We start from the raw sequence: 20,759 nt of genomic DNA on the forward strand, positions 1-20,759 counted from the left end.
GTGCATTGTGCACCACCTGCTCCACACACTTAGGTGGCTTTAAATATGCAGGCGTAATGGCACCTATCTGCTCCAAATGATGCTAACTGCAAACACGAGAAGCTGGAGAGGGAGGAAGGGATATTCCAGAACAGCCACTAATCCCAGCGTCGACTGTCTTTACTACAAGTTTAAAGAAACACCAGACAAATATTTACATGTGAATCAACATGCCAACGCATATGCCAGAAAAGGCCCCGTTTCCTGCAGTTGGTGGGGGGCAGGGAGGGGGGTGGGGGGTACATATCTGACAGGAGTGGACTTGAAGAATCCATATCAGTCAAATCCCGTTATTGACTCAAGCCGACAGGAAGTTCAGAGGAGCAGAGGTAGAAAAAAAAGATGGAGTCTGTGAATATCGAACCATCTGTCCGTCCCCGAGAGCGCCGCAAATTGCTCAGCTCACACATGATTCGTGGACGCTCGCAACACTCCTCCAGTCTTCAGACCCAACAAAGAGGTTCAAGACAGACATGCACATTATCTTTACTGTCAGAAGAACTTCTCGGAAGGGCTGAAATAAAGTGCCTGAATCAGATATCGCACCATGTGACGTCAACGTGTTTCAGTGAGAAAGTTTGAAAATATTCGCTTGTTCTCACACACAGCAGCAGGACACTTGGGAAACAGCTCAAGCCACGCCCACCGCATCCTGATTGGTCATCAAGCGTCTTGGCCCCGCCCCCGCACTAAGGAGGAAGTCCAGACTGTGATGACGAGGTTCTCTCTGGTCATGATGGACAGCTCTTCAGCATGCTGTTTCAGGAAGAAACAAACATCGGAGAATTTTCTCCAAGAACAAAACCTCAGCACGTACAGGAGAGAGCAGCGTTTCTATTTCCCCACCTTAAATTTGGAGAGGGGATATTTTTATTGATTACTGTTATGGTTACGGCACATTTGTTCCTAAAATGACAGCGAATAGAGGAGACAGAGTGAGAGGGAAGAACGAGAATGAACTCTGTGAGAGAGAGCGAATAGGTGCATTTTACTGTTTGTAAAGGTTTGCAAATGGAAACATTGACACATGGATAAAGTAAAACTTCATCCAAGTAAAACAACCATCAATCCCAACATCTCTTATTAATTTACTCATCCAAACATGCGCGCAACAACTGTCACAAATGTAACTTTGATAGCTTAATAAATGTCCTATTTACTATTTCTGAAGTGAGTCCATTAGCCCCGCCTTCCCTCAATATTTTTTCCCCAACATTCAGGCAGCAAAAATACACTTCTGCTAAATGTGTATTAGCATCACAGAGTTTGGGTCTTGTCCCTTTTTATTCTTTGGCGTGAACCAAAGACTGAGACAGAATTTTAACAATGAAGATAAAGCAGAAACTCAGTAATGTAATGGTCCTGTGATCTGCTGACCCTAAAGCTAATGTCTCTTTCAGGGGCTTTCTTAGTCAGCCATCAAAGTGGGTTCATGTTAGCCTGCACCTTCACCTCACACGTATATTAGCTGTTAGGTGTACGAGTGTGTCGCACTCGATATCCGGTCAATGTCCACTTCACACACACATATCGGTGCCGTAAAGGATAGAGCGAACTTTGGCATTCGGGGATGGTCCATTTCCTGGTTGACCGCTTCAGCAGCTCCCACCGAGGGGAGGGAGGGGGCGGGGTCATTACTCCTCCCATCACAGGAGCTCAACTCGCAGCCTGCAGATGCTAACCTTTTCTCGCCCCTCCAAAACTAAATCAATAACACTTTGGCCAGGAACAGAAACACTGTGTTGGCATTAATCACCTGCCCTTCCATGCTTGACTCTGCAGTTTGTTCCTCCATGTCTGTTTGGGCTGGATGTAATGGATGGTGGACTGTGTGGGAGAGACCCAGGCCACTGGTTTCCCAGCTGAAAACCGGCTGTTTTTGAGTCCAGTCATCAGTCAGGGCTGAACGACTGGAAACAATGAGGGGTTAACTGTGAGGTCAAGTCAAGTAGCCCAAAATTACAAAGTTTACAAGTCTGACCCAGAGGGCTCAACAATCTGGATCGCATATGAAAGCCATTATCACAGTCATGTGATCCAGCTGATGAAGTCTCGGGAGTAGGGTCGCCGTCCCGGCAAAGACAGGTCAGGTAATAAAGTATTACTGGGAACTAATGCCAACAAGGAGTTGTTAGAAACCCAAACTCTCAAATTAGAGTTTGAAGAGGGACCAACAGTTTTAAAAGACTCATCACTCGAAGGTCAGACAATTAAAACCGGGCTGAGAATGGTGGATTGGAGGCACGTATTCGGACTAAGCAAACTGAAATTAGCAGCTTTATTTATGCTACAGGTGAGAATCTTAGAGAAAACCTTAACCCAAAAGTGGAACTCTAGAAGGCTAAATCCTTGTATTAGGCTATCAAGGCTAATACAGCTGACTGCTGACTCTCATTCCCAGGTCATCAAATACCGATGCTATCAGCTTCCTGCATCACAGGAAGCTGATACTTTGGGTCAGGAGATGGTTTGAGGTATTTAACCACCCAGTTTCACTCGCTTTCCTGGAATCAACAATGATAAAACGACATAAACAAGCCTCCTGTCACGGCTCTTGTTGGCAAATCAGATCCCCTAGAAATGCCTTTAGGTGTGTGGCAGGAAGTGTGTTTCTATCTGGCCATCTGGACAGCATAAACATCCCTGGACGAATGCGCCCCGTCTCCTCTGAGATTAGGCAGCATGCACGCCAATCACTTTAATCATCTGAATAGTCATTTCAGGGTCAAAAGATTTCCCGTTTGGGCTTCTTTTCGAATCTGCATCCTGATTTGATTTGAGTGAATTCAGCCCACCGTTTGGCTTGCGTCGCACTCCTCGAGTGCTCCCTGTCCTTCCTGTGATTGCATTAGCGGCGCCTCGTATCAGCCCTGCAGCCCATCCACATAAATGCTCCTCTCCACGGCTCTTGTGTAAGCACACACAGGTGCAGCCATACAGGGCCGAGCTTGAACTGGCAGGAAACAGGTGTCTGGCTATTGATAGCATCCTGATGAGGGTTGGTGGGTAAGTGAGGGGACGGGGGGGGCCCAACGAAATGCAGGCTCTGAAAAATCAGGTGGGTTGTTGTGCCAGTCGCTGACTGCGGTGGCTGCTAATTGTTAACAACGATTTTCAGTCTATTTTTGCGGCCTGGTGCCAGATGGTCGTGGTTGGCGGTGGAAATAAAGAGATGGAAGCTGGTGTTTATAACAGGTTGTTGATTCCTGATGAAAAGGCACCTCGGGGACCACTTTACACCTGGCTTTAGAAGACCTGAAATTAGCAACAGCATGTGTAGGAGCACCGAGTGTGTGTTTTCATGCTTTTAGCGCAGTTTCAAATGTGAAAATATCAGTCTGCCTCACATGGGACTTAAAGGAAAAGTAGGTGTTTACCCAAAGGGAGCTAAAGGTTTTTTAGGTTGCTTTTATTTTCATTTACAGACCAACAAAGATAAAAACTCTAAATATAATGTAAACTGTCTGAGCTGAACTTCAATACTCAACTCAAACAAACAGCCTTTGTCAATGTCCAAAGCCCAGATCAAAAAGCACCTTCTCCACAAACGTCATCAAACACCATCATATTAAATGTAACCAATGAAGCTAAATCAAGGAAGAAGTTGTTTCTTCCAGTTTGTTCCAAACTAATAAAACAGGGAAAAATGGACTTTGTCTCATTAAACTGTATAACACAGTCGGTACGCTCCTGATTTCAATTAGACAAGCCTCTTCTTCTTCCACTTCTTCTTCTGAACTTATATCAGCGGATTTAATTGAAATATTATAATCAAGAGTCAGAGCATGAAATTGAAATACAGAGAGTGGAGAAATAGCAGAAGTTTGTTTTGGAGGAACACACAAAAGCGACCTCACACAGAACACTACGGCGCCTCCCGTGGCGAGAGAGCCTCCCTGCACCCGCAACACTGGCAAAATCGAACCTTAAACACCCTAATCCTCCAATTACAGGTCTTCAGCGGCTGTGGTGAGATGGGAACTGTGATAAGTGTAGTTGGGAGCGAGAGGAGGAGGAACAGTAGGAGGTGAAACCCACACAGGTACGGCTGTCACGGGTAATTACCTTCTCAGTGCTGGTGGCTCTTCAAGCTGCCAGTTGACTGTCAGAGGGATCAGTTTACTTATGTCTGCAGACGGAGGGTGCGCGTGTGTGTGTGGGTGTGTGTGTGTGTGGGGGGGGGGGGGGGGGGGGGGGGGTGGGGTTCCTGCTCAAAGTGTGCCTTTCAAATAGAAAGAGTGTGAGACTCGACAGAGATCAAGTGATAGGAGCAGATGAGGAACTAAGAGGTTGTTTGTTAAAACTGGTCGCGTGAAAAGGCTCTAAGTAAGACAGCATGTACCTGAGGACAGAAGTCACACACACACACCCACACACACACACACACACACCTTTGAATGCACCCACAGAGAAGTGAAAAGGTAGTGGGCCGATAGGAGAGCTCGCTGTGCAAACAGGCGAACACAAAGAGGGCAGCGTGTGTTAAGAGGCAGGCAGGTAATAGAGCAGACATAATGGGAGCTAAGTACCTGTAATCCTCAGAGATATCACTCCGGACAAGAGGGGAACTCTGGGTAATTCCCTCCGGTTGGTGTAATTGTTCCCGTGCCAGGTTGGAGTGTGTGCTGTGTTGTGGGGGAGGGTCCTGGCGGATGCGTGGGTGCAGTATCAGGTGTTCGAGGGTGTCAGCTGCTCTGAGTGCTTATTATTGATCCACAGAGTGTGTGTTGGAGGGTGTGTGAGAGCCCCACAGAAATGAGGGGGGGGGGGGGGGGGGGTGCTGGCACCTACCTGATTCACTGGTTGGCGGGGCATCAGGTGCACCAGGTTAAGCTCATGACTGTGATGACGGAGGTGATATTTATCCTGAAACAGAAGGTGAGGAAAGGCGAGTGTCATCCTGATTCATCCTTGGTAGGCTCCGCCCCTCTGCCCGTCAGCTGCACTGGGAGCAGACCTCCCTACCTCGTGCTCGTTTCAAATGACTCAAAGTCCTCTCAGGTGTAGTAAGACTCCCTCCATTTGTCAAACACAATCAGAAAATTTTTTAACATTTGAAAAAGCAGCTAAAACCATTTGTCTTGATGCAAATACATCAATGTTCAGATGTTACGGAGCAGTTCTAAAACACCACAGACTCTTCTGATGATGAACCTGATAAACCTTTTGGTGAAAATATGGTTATAAGCATCTGGAGGACGCATTCGGCCCTCTGGTGGTGGGCTGCATGATTGAAGATGAACTGTTGCTCCATAAACACCCAAACATTCTCATTTCAAACACATAACTGAGGATAAATGTGATGAACGACAATTATTTTAGCTTCTCTTCCTGATTTTAGTGATCTAAGATTTTATTTGTTGATTTTGCACATTTATTTCTTTATTCTTTACTTGTATTTACATGGGTGCGGTCTAAAAAACCTGTTCTTGGATAAGGACGTGATAAGTAAAAACTGATTTAATCAAGGGGTGGTGACATCACACACAAGGTTCATTGTTTCACTCCCCAGATTAAAAAGGCAGAAATTACAGAACTGATTATTTCCTTGAGGAAGAGAACTGCTGAGGTTTGAGTCAGTGTCAGAGAGATTACAGTCAATAATAAGAGAGTGTGTGTGTGTGTGTGTGTGTGTGTGTGTGTGTGTGTGTGTGTGTGTGTGTGTGTGTGTGTGTGTCATGTTAGAATGCTTCCACATGCATGCGTTTCCTTGCACATGTGCCTGTCCCATTTCTTCTGGATATCCGCTAATTGTGCATTTCATTTCTGCTCAAGTGGATCTTTAAAGGCAAAACAGATACTGAGAGTTGGAGCGCCGAGAGCAACGGCGAGCGGCGAGGAAAAAAAAAAGATGAAATGGGAAAAAAAAAATAAATAACAGAACAGAACAGAGATAAGAAACAGGAAAGACAGCTGCTCTTTTCCTTCTCATTTCATCTAGTTATTGGTTAACTCGGTGGAAAGAAAGTAAATGTTCCAGGGATTTCAGGTCGGCCCCGGCCTTCACCAAGGTAGACGTGCACTCCACTTGAGGTCTAATTCAACTCTTGTGTAGTATTGATCGCGGCGGCGGCCACCAGGGAGCCGGTCTTTCCTTCGGCCAAGGTAGACAACGGTGGGAAAAAAACCGTGCTGTAAAACGCCTCCCCCTTCCCCTCCCCTGGTGATGGCCGCCTGTTTTTTGAGTGCACTCTTTTTTGTCTCCCCTCACATTTCGATGCAACACCTCAGTGGAAGCGCCAAGGGGACACCTGCGCTCGCTACTCTGGCGCTGTAAATTGAATAAGAACAGGAAGAAGCTTGTGTTTGTGGACAAGCCTGAGCAGCAGCAGATGCCAACGTTCATGAAACACGTCATCAGAAATGTTGCAGCTCTCAGATGGACCTTTTACAGAGGTTATGGCGAGATGCGGCGGTGGGGGGGAGTGGTAGCGTGATGGGGGACATGGATTTCTGTCTGCTAGACAAATTGATCTCCAGTGTGTGGGAGGAGCAATGAAAAGATCTGCTGAGAGCGAAGAAAAGAAGAAGAAGAGGCAAAGGAGGAGGAACTGCAGATGTATGACGGTCAAACGTCTCACAACCATCGTCTTGTCCTGCACCACAATCAATCCCTGCGATCAATCGTCCCAGAGCAAATTTTACCGTGACATAACTCGCCGCTCAGGCTACAACAACATAGTAAACAGAAACGACGCCATCAGGAATATGTGATCCATCAACATGGTGTTAACCAGAGGATGGACCCCTGCTGGGTAGCAGCACCTTTCGCTTTGGCAGCCATTTATACTGTTCAAAAAGTTTTTAAACTAAAATAACATTCAAAAATATTGATTGAAAATGATATTTAACACTACGATATTATGAAGACCAACCCCGAGCAAGGCGAACAGGAAGTACAACCTCGGAGCCTTCATGAATGAATCCCAGGACAGCTGAGGCGGATGTCACACAAACACAAACAAAACCTGCCTTGAACAGGTTATCGCCTCATCTCAGAACCCATAAATCAGCCAGAGGCTGTCGGAGGCCAACCCAGCTTACACCATTGTCCTTCCTGAGCGACCCGACACTTGGGATGTTTGCATCTGTAAAGGCGGCTGCAGGAGATGCCTCTGAGCTCCGACTGTTATCGCCACAGACTGGCACCTGCCCAGCAACATCGGGACCCCAGAGAGCACCCGTGACAGACAGGGCTGCAAATCCTGAAGCACGAGCGCTTGGACGTGAGATAAAGAGTCTGAGTTACCTCAGTCCAGTGCGAGAAATCCATTTTCCTACAATAACATATATGAAATGTTGGACCTTACACACTACATTCAAACACATCTTTATTGGACTGTTACAGCCACATTAGCTTAGCTTTAATGCTCTCGAGGTGATGAGCAGTACCACTGTAATGCTAAATCCAGTGTGTACAAAACTACATTTAAGGCATCACCAGCGGTCACTTTTGGATTTTAATCCGAATGTTAGCATCTTTTTGAGCGTATGTTTAAACTTTAGCATGGTCCTTCATTAATTAACCGTGTTTATCGCGGGACAGCTGATTGTTTGGCCCCTCAGATGTTTGGAGATGTTTGACTCGGCACCATTTGTTACCTCTGATGCGGTTTCATTTTGTTGAATTTTCCAACTAAACCGCATTTGTTTCGAATCTTTGTGACACAAGAGGAAGATTAATCTCAGCCCGAGGCGGACAAACACTCGCCGTGCTAACAGACAAATAACAGAAAGAGAAGTGGAGCTACTTCCTGTTGGGCACATCGTGACAGAAATGAGTGGTTCTCTAAACCCAACTCGGGTTATTTATTTCTTTCTGGTTTGGACGTCAGGGTCACAGCGGCGGAACAAGCGCCTCCTTATTGAAGCAGACAAGAGCCGTGATCGATGCCAATCGCGTAATCAGCCTTTATTTGAAGGGGGTCGCTGATTCTCGGTCCATCAAGGTTAAGAGTGCGACACTTGTCACTGGCGTGATTTATTATTGCCAGAAGCAGACGAACAACGTTGCATGCCAAAGGGAGGGGGGACTGGGGTTGTATTAATAAGTCCAGACGTTATGTGTGAGGCACATTTTAGAAATTACCCTTGAAAAATTAGCATGTCACGATCGATCGTCATCAAATGATTCGAGGGGCGTGGTCTGAGCTGATGAATTAAATGGGATTCATCATCACACGCTAATGCAGATTTTCTCCAGGATGAAGATTTATTTCCACCTTCTTTTGTTCGAGGTCGGAAGCTGCTGAGAACGCCGTCGAACTTCTGCTTTTGCCCACGAACCGCTCGAACGCGTCCGACTGTAGATACTGCTTTTGCGCTCAGCCGAAACAAGTTTTGAGGCTTCATCGTCGGCGCGGTAACGCAAAGTGACGTCTGGAAATGCAGAATGGAAATCTGGCTGTTCGGCTTGAGCGTGGCGCCTGTGCTGCCCGTCAGTGAGAACACGGCGGCGGATGTGAGACGAATGGAGTGGAAAGTGTATTTTTCATCCCGTTCCCCTCTGTTTGTGCCCCCTTTAACTCTCTACACAACAGGGAACACATGTAATGCATCACGCCGTGATTTCTGACAGCGAGGTAGAGGTAATAACTTCAGCTCCTGCTCTCCGCTCTTTCCTCCCTGCCTCCATCTGCCCGGCTCCGCAGCAAGACGCTCTGATGTCAGCCATCGATCTGGTGGCTGGAGACAACTCATTTCATCGTGGTGACACGCCATGATGGAGCAGCGCGCCCAGAGAGCCTCAACTCGTTCCCGGGCCCCGCGCTCCGGCACGCCTCCGTCGGGGACGTAGAGTGTCGGACGCTTGGCGGGTCTATTGATCTGCCATGGCTGGACGGCCAGAGAGACGCTGACGCCATTTCTTCATCTGTAGACTTCGTCATGCGGCTTCGACTCTCTGCCGCCGCGTCTGAGTCCGATGTCGCATTTCCACCGAAGTGACAAAAACTTCAGAATGATCCGATTAAACTCAATTCAGCTGGTCCGAAGTTTCTGTGTTTCTTCTTTAGATCAGTTGCCCCCATAAAAACTGTAACTCTTGTTATTTCTTCATTTGAAGTCACAGAATTGAAACAATTAAAACATGAGGTGGGACCTAATTTAGCACAAGGAACACCTCAATACCTTTGGAACAGTGAACCTGGAACTAAAGCGCGGCGCTCCGGCGTGGTTCCCGGCAGCGTTAGCGCCCTGCCTCTCTCAGTTTGTTGTGTACAGAGCCGCGGCCCCGCGGCGGTGCAGGTCACCCTGATTTCTGCACAAGTGTTGAACCCAACACCTGACCCCGAGGCTTCACGGCCGAGACGCAAACCTGATGTGACACACGGCTCCTGACGACAGCCGCAGATGCTTCCTCCTGTTTGTTTTAAGCGTGTCTGAAGAACACGCTAAGGTAAAACAACAACGCGACGAGTGCACGTTTAAGTACATGTGCGAATGCAAGGCTGCAGGAAGATGTGCGTGTCTGTGTCCAAAGGTGGGGGAAGGGGGGTGGATCACGGCACATTTCCTCACAGCACACACACAGGAACACACACTTTTCCTGCTTCTAACCTCGAGGCAAAGCTGAGCCTCAACCTGAACTTGGGAGTTCATTTTGCTTCTCTCCGTCTGGAGCGAACAGAAATGGCCGCGGGACACGCGAGGAGTTTTCTTGTCTTCTGCTCCGCCTGCCTGTTCGCTTAATGTTTCAGTGAAAACCTTTGGAATTGCAGCCAGAAAGGTAATTCACCAGTGAGGAAGAATTACTTTCCACAGCTCCCAATTGCTCTGACAGCCAACCTTGCTCGTTGCTCAGTTTGGGAGGAAGCTAATATATCAGACAAGGCAAACGATGGAAATCACCAATATAAGACCGCCAAAATGAAGGTTAAGGAGGAGCCGGAATATCCTCATCCCCACAGGCACGGCGGAAGAACGCGTCCACTGGGTTTGTGAAGAATCCAGCATCCAATAGATGCAGTTACGCTCGGAGAGGAAAGCTAACTGGGAAGGTTTGAGTCCAAATAATTAAGTGTCACGTGACTTAAAAGCCTGATTAAACTCATTTCTGTCTGGTCGTTAGGGATCGGGCTGCTTTTGTGATGCAGGGAGGACGTCTGGTGACAGCGGCGCTTTGTACGGGTTCCGAATCCACTTCAATCCGTGTGCAGCTGGAGCTTCACGTCCACTGTCAGGCAGCGGATCAGAACAGAGACGAACCCCACGCGAGTGCTGGCGCTGAAGGTTTGGAGTCATTCTCTTAATCCCCTCACGTGTGTCTGACTGGTCAAAACTTTGATGTGTTTAGGAGCAAAGTTTCACTAAAAGACGTGACGCTTGCAGAAACGGCGTCTTGTCAGAATTGGTGAAAAATGTTGGGGGCCGTCAGAGAAAATGCTTCATTTCTGTCTTCCCGTCGAGGCCATTTTTAATCGCCCACTTCAAACGTCCGTCACAGGTATGAAAATCATCGACGCCTTTGTGCCGTCGGGAACCTCTGCCTCCGTGTGAAAGCCCTCGAGTATTAGCAGAGGAAAAGTTCATTAAATACCTCAGGGATTAGCTGCCTGGGCTGACTCGGTGTCTCGGCTGGCAACGGTTAAACCTTCAGCACCTGCTTCCTCACCCTGCACTGACACCCCCTCTCCTCCTCCTCCTCCTCCTCCTCCTCCCCTTCTAACACAATCTTCACCTGAATGGTAATGAAATCAGCCAATTTAGCCTGAAACATAAAGTTGGGCCGGCTTGGATGGACGGCATCGAAGCATGCACTCAAAAGTGGACTTTAAAAAAAGCAGAGAGCGAGAGAGGAGGCGTAGGCGGGGGGGGGGGCTGCAGCCGAGCGCGGCGGAGGCAGCGAGGGGGGAGAAAAGTTCCGCAGAGGTGGGCAAATCTGTAAGGCGCTAGAGCTGAGAGGGAGAGCAAGTCACCTCATCAGGCGCAGATTTTACAGCCCCCGTCGGCCTAATCCTGACAAGCTGTCCGCCATTAGGGAGCCCCCCCCCCGTCCCTGCTCTCCCCTCCAGCCTCCCCCTCACCTCCTCATTCTGTGTGCAGGAGCGGTGTGAGGGGAGCCCGTCCTGGGGCCACAGATGAAGAAAATGTATCTGATTAAGGATGATGAGGATGAGGATGATGAGAGGGAAGACATCATGTAGGCCGCATGGTAAGGAGACAAACACACACTGTGCACACACATAGGAACACACACACACACACACACACACACACACACACACACACACACACACACAGAGGGTTTGTTTTCCAATTGTGTTCCGATCAATATTCTGACTCCAGGAACCTTCAGAAGCAGCCAAAAGTGTCCAAGTGAAAATTCTGCATCAAAAATTGAACCCGAACCTCAAAACACACAAACAATGCCGAGCAACAAACCACGTTTGGCTTTAATTAATTGCTTAATGCCAATAATATTGCTGTAATGTGATGCTAATTACAGGGTAATTATGTAAACGATGGTTAACTATGATGATCGGAGCTCAAATTAGCATTCAGATCATTCCAGCGGAGGGCCCACCTCTCATAATTGCATTAAAAGATGTTCACAACTTTGAAATGCAAGCAGAGGAACCTTTTTTTTATTTGGTAGAGATGATGTGCGCACACCCCCACCACCACCTCTGCACTCTTTTTCCAGGCAGAATCCACAGAAACATCTGTTAAGTAGGAGCAAATGTCAGCTAATTATTTCACCAAAGCATGTTTTTAATTGATCAACAGGGGAACAGCTGTAGAGACGGTTCTCGCGTCGCAGCACTCGCCGAACGAAGGCGAGAAGGAGGAGGATGGAGATGAAGGGCTTCTTTGAGCCTATCAACCTCCAAACCATTGAGGAAAGGTTCGACCCGCCGCTGTAATTACCCGTATCAGCTGACGCCAAGAGCAGGGCGATGAGCGAAGCTTTGACAGAGTCGGGGAAGAGGCGCTAGCTGAGGTGGAGTAAAGCCTCGGTTTTGAAAAGGCCGGGGTAACAAGGGGGTAACAATGGTTTGGAGGCCCAAAATCCTCAAATAGTTGAGAAGATAGTGAAGACCAACAAACTGAGCCGACCGCCAGGAGTGAGTTTGAAAAAAGGTGTTGACTTGGGCATATGTTTGCTTCCTTTAGTTTCCGCTCAATGAGACACGGAAACAGATTCTGGCAACGTCCTCAGGTGAGGTGTCTTGTCGGTGAAAACGACCTGACAGGTCAGGAACGTGTGATTCACAGCGAGTCGAGCTCCTCGCCGCTTCCTGTCACATTCAGGTAGGGGAACAGCGGGAGGTGACGGCCAGGAGAGACACACTGATCTGGGTTAACCACCGCAGATGCTGTCCCTCCAGGGTGGTGGCGCTAACCACAGTGTCTGCTGCACGCACGCGTGCACGGGACGGTGAGGTCGCTACAAACATCCAGCGGAGAGCTTTGGCGTTTACTTGCTTTGTGGTTCATTTTGACAACTTTTTTTTTTTTAAATGTCACCGCACAACACTGCCACCTGCAGGTCAACCCGCACGTGCAGGAATATTAAACATCTCCTGATCCAGCCTAAGAATAATTTAATTCAGCTCTCTGTCCACATTCCGTTGGTGGACCAAACAGGCGTGAGCTTTTCCTCAGCGAGATGTTTCTTTCGTGGTCAACGACTCGTTCACGGCCGCGTGAAGGGAAAAAAAACAGAATAAAGATGAAGGGGGAGAGCCGAGGAAGAAAGAGAGAGAAATCTTCCAACTGGCAGCAGTATGGACTAAAGGAAGCTCAAGCATGACTAAAAAGTACATTCACTGCTAGTCGGTGAATTCTGCTCCCTATTTGTCACTGCCACCTTGGAGAGCAGTAAGCATTAATAATACATGGGAGCTGGGGGAATCTATTAGAGGCTACCGTTGCAGAGAGGAATCAGACGGAGGCTGCAGCTCCAGAGCTGTTAGGGAGCCACGGTGCCAGGGCCAGAGTGGGAACACTGGCTGCTCCAGCCAGGACCCTCTTATTTATTGAAGAGCTTCTTTTAAGGGGGTGGGCGGAGGTGTCAGGTGTGATGCATCATGGGAGAGGGAGAGTGCCATAGTGAGAGGAAACCTCAGGACACGGCTATAATTGAGTTCATTGATCAAACAGTGGCGAGAGAGAGACGAGGAAATCAGATAAAAATAGTGAACATGCTGTTAGCTAACGGTGCGTTCAAGCAACCCTGACACACAGGAGTCTGCTGGTGCTCCACCTGAGAACTTTGGTTCACCATGACTGGATTCAAGCACAACTGTTCCAGAGCCGCTTCCCTTCGCGTTTCACACTTGTTTGTTTAACCACAAAAGTCAGCTATGAATTATGAGGGTTTGCACCATTTTTATGACATCAAATCAAACATTCCGTTGGACTGCGGAAAGGTCGTGGTTTTTATGAGGCCAACCACCAGGGGGCGGAATACATCGGATGGAAACGAGCTAAAATCTTGGTGAGTAATCAGGATGACAGGAACGTGTAAATTATCCATCAGCCAGTTCAGTCGTGACTCTGCTATGGTAATACAATCATTTTTATTTTTCAGCTTAACTCGGTGATGCGTCTATTGCTTTCTTCTGTTTTGATGACACAGACAAAGAGGCACCGTGTCTCGCCGTGTTGCCACCCCCCTCCCATCCCCCCTACTCCTGCTTTTTGGCCAGGTCTGGGCACTTTGTGGAGGTGGGAGGGTGCAAAAAGGGAGAAAAAAAAAAAGGCGGAAGAAAAGGAAAAAAGTGGACCATTTGTTGCTTCAGATGTGCTGCTAATCCTTTGATCGAACCTCTTATGCTCTTCAAACTTGCGACTGGGGCCAAGCTACTAATGAAATTCTGAGGCCGACAGATAGGCCTCGAGCCGGAGCGTGACAGAGTCCATCTGGTGTGCTAAAGTCCCCCTCTGCTCTCAAACACACCGCTCAATGCAAACTCTATGGCAACACTTTGAAGCGTGTGTGTGTGTGTGTGTGTGTGTGTGTGTGTGTGTGTGTGTGTGCCTGCTGTGTTTAAGCTTCTGCACTGCTGCCAGAACTGCTCTCAGTCTACCTGAAAGTAGCCGCCACATTAAATACCATCATTTTCATATTAATAAATCTTTACAGGAAGCGCTTTCTGGCACGTTATGACAACAAGGAGAACATTACAACAAAGCCAGCAGGCTGTCCACACTTGTTCTTCACCACGAGCCACCTGTTCAGATTTGGAGGGAACCCTGCTGGGCTGCAGCACCGAGCACGACAGGAGGGGGCGCTGTTTAGGTGTATGTGACGAGCGCAGATGGTGACAGAAGCGATGAGCTACATTGTGTCTCAGCAATCTGGCAACCTGCTCATATGTCCTCTATAGATTCACAACGGAAACATTCTCAGCCCATTTTGTTGTGCGTCACGTGATGACGAGCCGACAAATGAAAAGACGAGGAGGAAATTACGGGTTTCGTGTCCCCTGAGCATCCAAACAAACATCAGCGTGAGGAACTCCACAGCTCCCACTGGATATGCTAGCATGCTGCCAACGCCGCTAACTTTACCCAGAAAACAGTTTTACACTCCACACAAACAAGATCAATAAGTCCAAAAAACAAACCCAATAATATTTTTGTGTTTCTCTTGTTGATTTACAAAATCAGGAGACACAGACGGACACGACCGGGAGCTGCTGTGGCAGGTTAAGCAAAGCTGAACCCACCCAATCGTCAGCATCACAACCTCTCGGCTCAGAAATCACGACCTCTGAACCCTCTTCTGGAGAGCGGATCAGCCCTTTGCAAACAAACTCACCCAAACCTGGATGGAAATGCTTTTCAGACACTTCCAAACTCATGCACACACACTACACACACACACACACAAAAATGTTAGCGCCTGAGAGGATGAAACGCACATAAAGCCTGACATGCACAGATGCGTGTCGATACGTTTTATTAACACACAGGGAAGAAAATACAAGAAAGATAAGGATCACTCACACACACACAGACACACACACTCGTACAGTTTCTTATGCCTGTAGGAAAAAGACAAGAAACAAGGACCACCTGCTGTGAACTCCACACTCATTGTGTTTGTATTTTCTTCACTTTGCTGAACTCGCCGTATTGATGTGCTGTTTGTCTACTTTTTCACTTTTCAAACTTACTTCAAACGTGAACGCTCCGTCTGCTCTCACTCTCTCCGCTTCCTTTCTTTCATTAACAAAGCCGCCCTCCACGCTGGAATTTAAACAGGAAATAAGGGCCGCTCCGCCACCACAGCAGCATTAAAGTAGAATTCGTGCTCCGTTTTTAAACTATTTGGAATTATTCGCATACTTGTTCAATGTATAGAAAACCTGATGACAACATGAAAGATCATTTATGGTCAAGTGCTGCGCAGCTCCAAACTAAAACTTCGTTTTCACGTTATTGTGGCCAAAACTGGTACTGCAGTCACATTCCAAACACTAGAGAGTGTGGTGTCCCCTCCCCCCAGAATAGAGGTTGCTAGTTAGGGTGCCAGGTCCAGGTCGAGCATCAACCACTACACAAAACACAAACATCAACATTACTTGTCGGCTGCAAGTCTGCTTTTGAAATGAGAATATCCAGGCTGGACTGTACGTGAAAATTGACATGATTGCAGACGTATCAGGGTAATCGTATGAGCACTTTAAAGAGATTCCTTACATATAGGTTACTTATTTATTTCAGACCTGTAGAATGTTTTGGTTTACGTCCGTGAACATCTTTGCTTAGCTTACGCTGAATTTAGAGACATTAATCCCATTGTAGTGCCACCTGGTGGCTAAAGTGGAAGTTCCACCCTTGGATGATCACTAAATCCAGCTACATTTATATTTGTAACTTAAAAGACCCCAGCAGTCGACCCTTTTTATTGTGCTTTTCAGTCAGGTTGTGGAGCAGAAATCCTTGAAATCACATTGGCGTGAATGAGATGTTCCCTGAAACGTGAAGCTCTTCTCCACCTCCTGTTATTCAGAGGACTCCATATTGGCCTGATTACCTCTGAGTTTCTCCAAGAAGGAGCCTTTTTATTTCCCCCATCGCACCATGATTGTTAGCATTACTGCTGCCATTTTCCTGCAGACAGTTTTGACAAAGGGACGCCATCACTGCCCCCACATTATGTGTCTCCGATGGCATCAGCCGGCCGATGATGATGCGGGAGCGCGTTGCGGAGATAGAAACCCCGAGGCTCCAAATCTGGCCTCTCGCTGGTGGAAATTGCAGCCGTACGGTCACAGCTTGGCGGTTTCAGACATCTTCTAAGTGTCCTTCTGCAGCCACACTTACAAGTGTTGTGACATCATTTGAGAGCCACTGGGCCATAAAGACGCCGCCGGAGTGCCCGTGTTGGTCGGAAAAATAACAAAAACAACAAAAGTTCTTTGACAAAAGTCGAGTTAATCCTGCATGTTTCTGCAGATAAATCCATGTCTTTGTTTCTGCGTTCAACTCGCAGGGAAAATAAATAGAACGGGAGCGGATGCCTCCACGCCATCACCACCTCTGTGCTGCTGCTGAAGGAGGCGGCGGTGGCCTGAGCCAAGACGGAGCTCACCTAGGGCTGGGATTTAATGAGGGGGGGCAACTGTCTGCACTCGGATGGTTGTGGGGCTTTCGGGAAGCGACGCGAGGCTCGTTCCAGGGCAACACGTTTCTGTGATGGTGAGGGAGGAGGAGCGCGGGGGGAAATGGGGGCCTGTCTGGCAAAAACCACCTCTGCTGAGTTAATTTGATGTGGCAGAAGTCGTCAAACAGACAGGAAGTCAAACTCTTGTAAAGGTTAATCTTCTGGATTCACCGTTAATCCCGCCTGGGTGTGAGGATGACGTGAGGCTGGTCCGGGGGTCTAAATCTGCACACAAACGTCTCAATATAAGAAACAAAATCTCTGTAAAACTCTAAATATAGATGTAAGAGAAGAGGACACACTTGTCTTTGTCCAAAAATACCTTCAGATCTTTAAAAACGAAAGAAATATAAAAACATTGTTTCTGTCCTGGTTTAAACCGCATTCAGGCATTCAGGGAAAACCTTCCTAAAGTCACAGATGTGAGCTGAATATGGAAAAAATGCCCCAAATTGTGGAGTTAAGAGGACAAAAATATATTTCCCCGTAATAAAACAGACATATCAGTGACGCTGAGGTGGAGGCAAACGTCCCCGAGGCCAATCATCTAAACTAACCTCGCAATGTTTAGACGCTGCAGCAGCCAGACAGGAAATCTACTTTTTATTTGTAATTTGGGTGAAGCGAGCCTTCAGGGCATGGCGCTTCCTGAGGGGTAAATAAAAGCTTAAAATCTAATCCACCTATATTCACACTGATGGTTGTTTAAGTGATGATTACTGCTCAGATTCACCCACCTTCTGATTCGCAGCCGCCTCGGCGATTACCAGCGATCTCTATCTGCCGGGAAAGAAGGTGGGAGATTCTTTTCTTCTGCGGAGGACAAAAACACTGAAGTGGGTTTTTAAAAGGTAATTGTCTGGAAACGTAAAAGTGTGTCTTTTTATCCCCCTAATCCTGTTAGATCTGGATGAGGAGCGAGCAGCGCTCTAATCTGTTCTAAGGTGTGGAAGAAGGGATAATGGAGATTGAAGAAGATAGGAGCGCCGCTGCACCCAAGGTTTCGCGTTAAATCAGCCAAGAAAAGGAAACGCAGACATTATCCAGGATGTGTGCACAAAGTGAAACTCTAACGACAGACGAGCTCCGCAGCGACTAAACCTGGGCCGATAGCTGGGGGCGTTACCTCGCCGCCGCCTGATTGGCTTGGATGTGACCATCTTTTATGGCGACGCTTTGCTGTGAGCTGCGAGGGCCAACGACGCTCCTCTGACACATGCAAAGGTCAAAGGTCAGCGATTATATTGGCCTTGAGGAACACAAGTCATGTCTAAGAGGAAACGATAACAGAGCAGTGCTGCAGGAAATACTCCTAGCCCATGTCTGGCTCCACCCCAAGCCATCATTATTGGATGTTTGCATACGTGTGTTTCCGGGAATTAAGCACAGTTTATCGTGGGGAGGGTAAACACGGCTGCACAGGCAGGGAAGGTGTAGCAGAGATGCAGGTTGCAGATAAAAGCGGTAATCACAACAAATGACCCCTTATTATTCCAGATGTGGAGGATAACAGGCTGAACGTGGGAGAGCGCCTGAGGGCGAGAGGGGCTCCGTGCTCGTTTATTTTCCTCAGCAACAGGAAAAAGAAAAAGGAAAATACCCACTCATACGTGAGGTCGCGCCCACGCCGTTCCCAGGTTGCATCGACCGGAGTCAAGGTGCTCTTTGAAGTGGGCTTTTCGGTGAGGAGACGGAACATTTACGCGCTTAAAAGCACCGATCAGAGTTCCCACCCAGGTTTCGCAGAAACGGTGATTCACTGTTCAAACATCACAATATGAGTGATAAAAACACAACCTATCGGCTCCCAAAGGAACACGCCAGCTTAAATGATCTGCTGCAGAAACAGGCTCTGCAATCTGAGATCAAAGGAATAAAACGTTAATTATTACAACAGTGAGATTAAAGAAAAATTCGGACAGATTTCATCAATAAATCACACTGTCAAATGAATCGCTCACATGCTGATCAGGTCCTGCACATCAGCAAGATTCAATAATTTGTTCAAATATGCTCCTGTGGAAGTTCGAAGGCTCAGGAAACAGGAACACGTCTGAATCTGCTCCATTCCCTCGGTTCTATTTTTAGCTCTGTGATAATATTTCCTGTGTGCAGCTGCCGTGTGAATCGGTGAAGTGTTAATTCATACGTGTGCTTCTCCTGCTGGGGTGTGGACTTCCTGTGTACTTCAGGGGAGGTATCTGAGCTCCAGGGCCCCGGAGGTGGGGGTCAGGGAGGAGGACACAACTGGTCCAGGTCTGACACGGCTTCGGTTTCACCAGCGCCGGCTTTGTAGCGTGGGACTCCAAAGCTGAAGGAAAATAAACCCAAACGGGGAGGAAGTGTTGGCTTATGTGAGCTCAGGAACACAGCCGAGGGAACATGGACAATCCTCTCCCACCCTCCTACACTCCTGTCCGACTCCCAGAGGCATTTGCAGCACCAGGCTGTCAGAAATTCTTTTTAAGCCGTAAAAATACCAACCAATCAATCTTTATCAATCAATCTTTATTTATATAGCGTCTTTTACAATCAAAATTGTTTCAAGGTGCTTTCCAGAATCCCAGGGCCTGACCCCAGACAAGCAACAGTGGCAGGAAAAACTCCCCTTTAACAGGAAGAAACCTTGAGCAGGACCAGGTTCATGTAGGGGGACCCTCCTGCTGATGGGGGGCTGGGTAGAGAGAGGAGAGGAGGAGAGGAGAGGAGGGGAGGGGAGGGGAGAGGAGAGGCATAGAGCACAGAAATACATACAAAAATACATTATATTGAATTAAATTGAATTGAATCAGCTGCTGGTTGAGTGGGTCAGTGGGGTCGGAGGTCAGTACACAGCTCTGAAGGCGGCGACACCTGTAAATGAATACAGAAGGGGGCCTCTCCTGTCGTCGGCTGAAGCTCAGCGCCATGTGTTACCATGACGATCAACTCTGCAAAACTTTGCTGACCTCTGATCATACTTTCTCCCCCCCCATCCTTTCCCCCAGCCCAGGGTGGCCTGTCCAGTCGCTGAACTGGGAGGATTACCAACCAGTCAGAATGGGCGATGGAGGGGAGAGACCTGGGGGTGTTGAGGGCTGCGGGGTCGCTGGACATCAAGTGTTCTGTGCTAATTTAATTGAGTTTGTTGGAGGATAAGGTCCACTAAAGCGTGAGAGGAGCCGAGCCTCAGGTCTGCTCATCCTCTCTGTGTTCGGGACGTCTGAAGATGATGGATGGGAAATGAATCTTCCTAAAGATCCCAAGGAAGATATCAATATTGCACATCTTTGTATTTTCTAAACAGCTTCAGAAGTCAGAGTTCAGAGAATCGAACACCGTCTGAGGTCCAGCAGGTCATATTTACCTCCGGATGATCCCAGGAGAACTGACAGGATCCAGGATCAGGCCTGAGACCCTCGCCGCTTTCTCTTAATCTTTGGAATTCTTATAAAGCAACTGAGCAACTTCCTGTGGACTCTTGGTGAGACTCTGATCTTCAGCCTCTTCTCCAGCCATTTTTGGGGGTTGATCCATTTGAAAGCACATTCTCTGCAGCCATGGAACCTTTGAGGTGAGAGGATGAGCACGGCACATCTCCTCCACAGAACACAACAGACTGTCACCTCGGCGGAACACCAATTCCCCTCTGAATCGCTGAGAATGGCCTCTGGCAACAGCTGCCAGCCGTTTCTCACACATGTGGAACGTGCTGCATCCATCTTTCCCGCAGAAGTCGATTCCTCTGCAGCTCCATCTCGTCGGCCAGAGTAAACAGGCTTTTGATAAATGGGAGCGAAGGTGTGCAGTCACCTGGAGCCACAGCTCAGATCTGGCCTTTCAATGTGGTTGTGTTAAAGCTCTGAGGTTCTTCTCACCTGAACATCTTGGTTCTTTTATCCACTGGTTCCAAAACTCCCCCTCAGCAGCTCGGTCCTGGAAGCTCTCAGGAGGCTCGTGTCTGAAATGAAGTTCTGAAGGCGTCATGTGACAGGTCCCGATGGTGGAGTTTACCTGCCAACCTTCAGAAGAATGCTGCATATTCAGAAGCTCTTCGGATCGGCCACTCCAACAGCAAGACTGGTGTAATTGTATGATTGCAGCACTCAGAGTGGGAGCAGCT

General features: G+C 47.9%; 1 long non-coding RNA gene across 1 annotated transcript in view; it reads right to left on the reverse strand.

Moving 5' to 3' along the window:
- Nucleotides 1-16,444: 16,444 nt before the first annotated feature.
- The window catches only part of LOC130523000 (uncharacterized), a 96,264-nt gene continuing 91,949 nt past the window's right edge, over nucleotides 16,445-20,759 (reverse strand). The window contains exons 5-6 of the long non-coding RNA XR_008949768.1: nucleotides 17,395-17,470; nucleotides 16,445-16,882 (exon numbers count right to left, since the gene is read on the reverse strand). This is a non-coding gene — a long non-coding RNA (uncharacterized LOC130523000). The remainder of the gene's footprint in view (nucleotides 16,883-17,394; nucleotides 17,471-20,759) is intronic.

The sequence above is a fragment of the Takifugu flavidus genome, chromosome 3, assembly GCF_003711565.1.
Source record: "Takifugu flavidus isolate HTHZ2018 chromosome 3, ASM371156v2, whole genome shotgun sequence".
Lineage (NCBI taxonomy): Eukaryota > Metazoa > Chordata > Actinopteri > Tetraodontiformes > Tetraodontidae > Takifugu > Takifugu flavidus.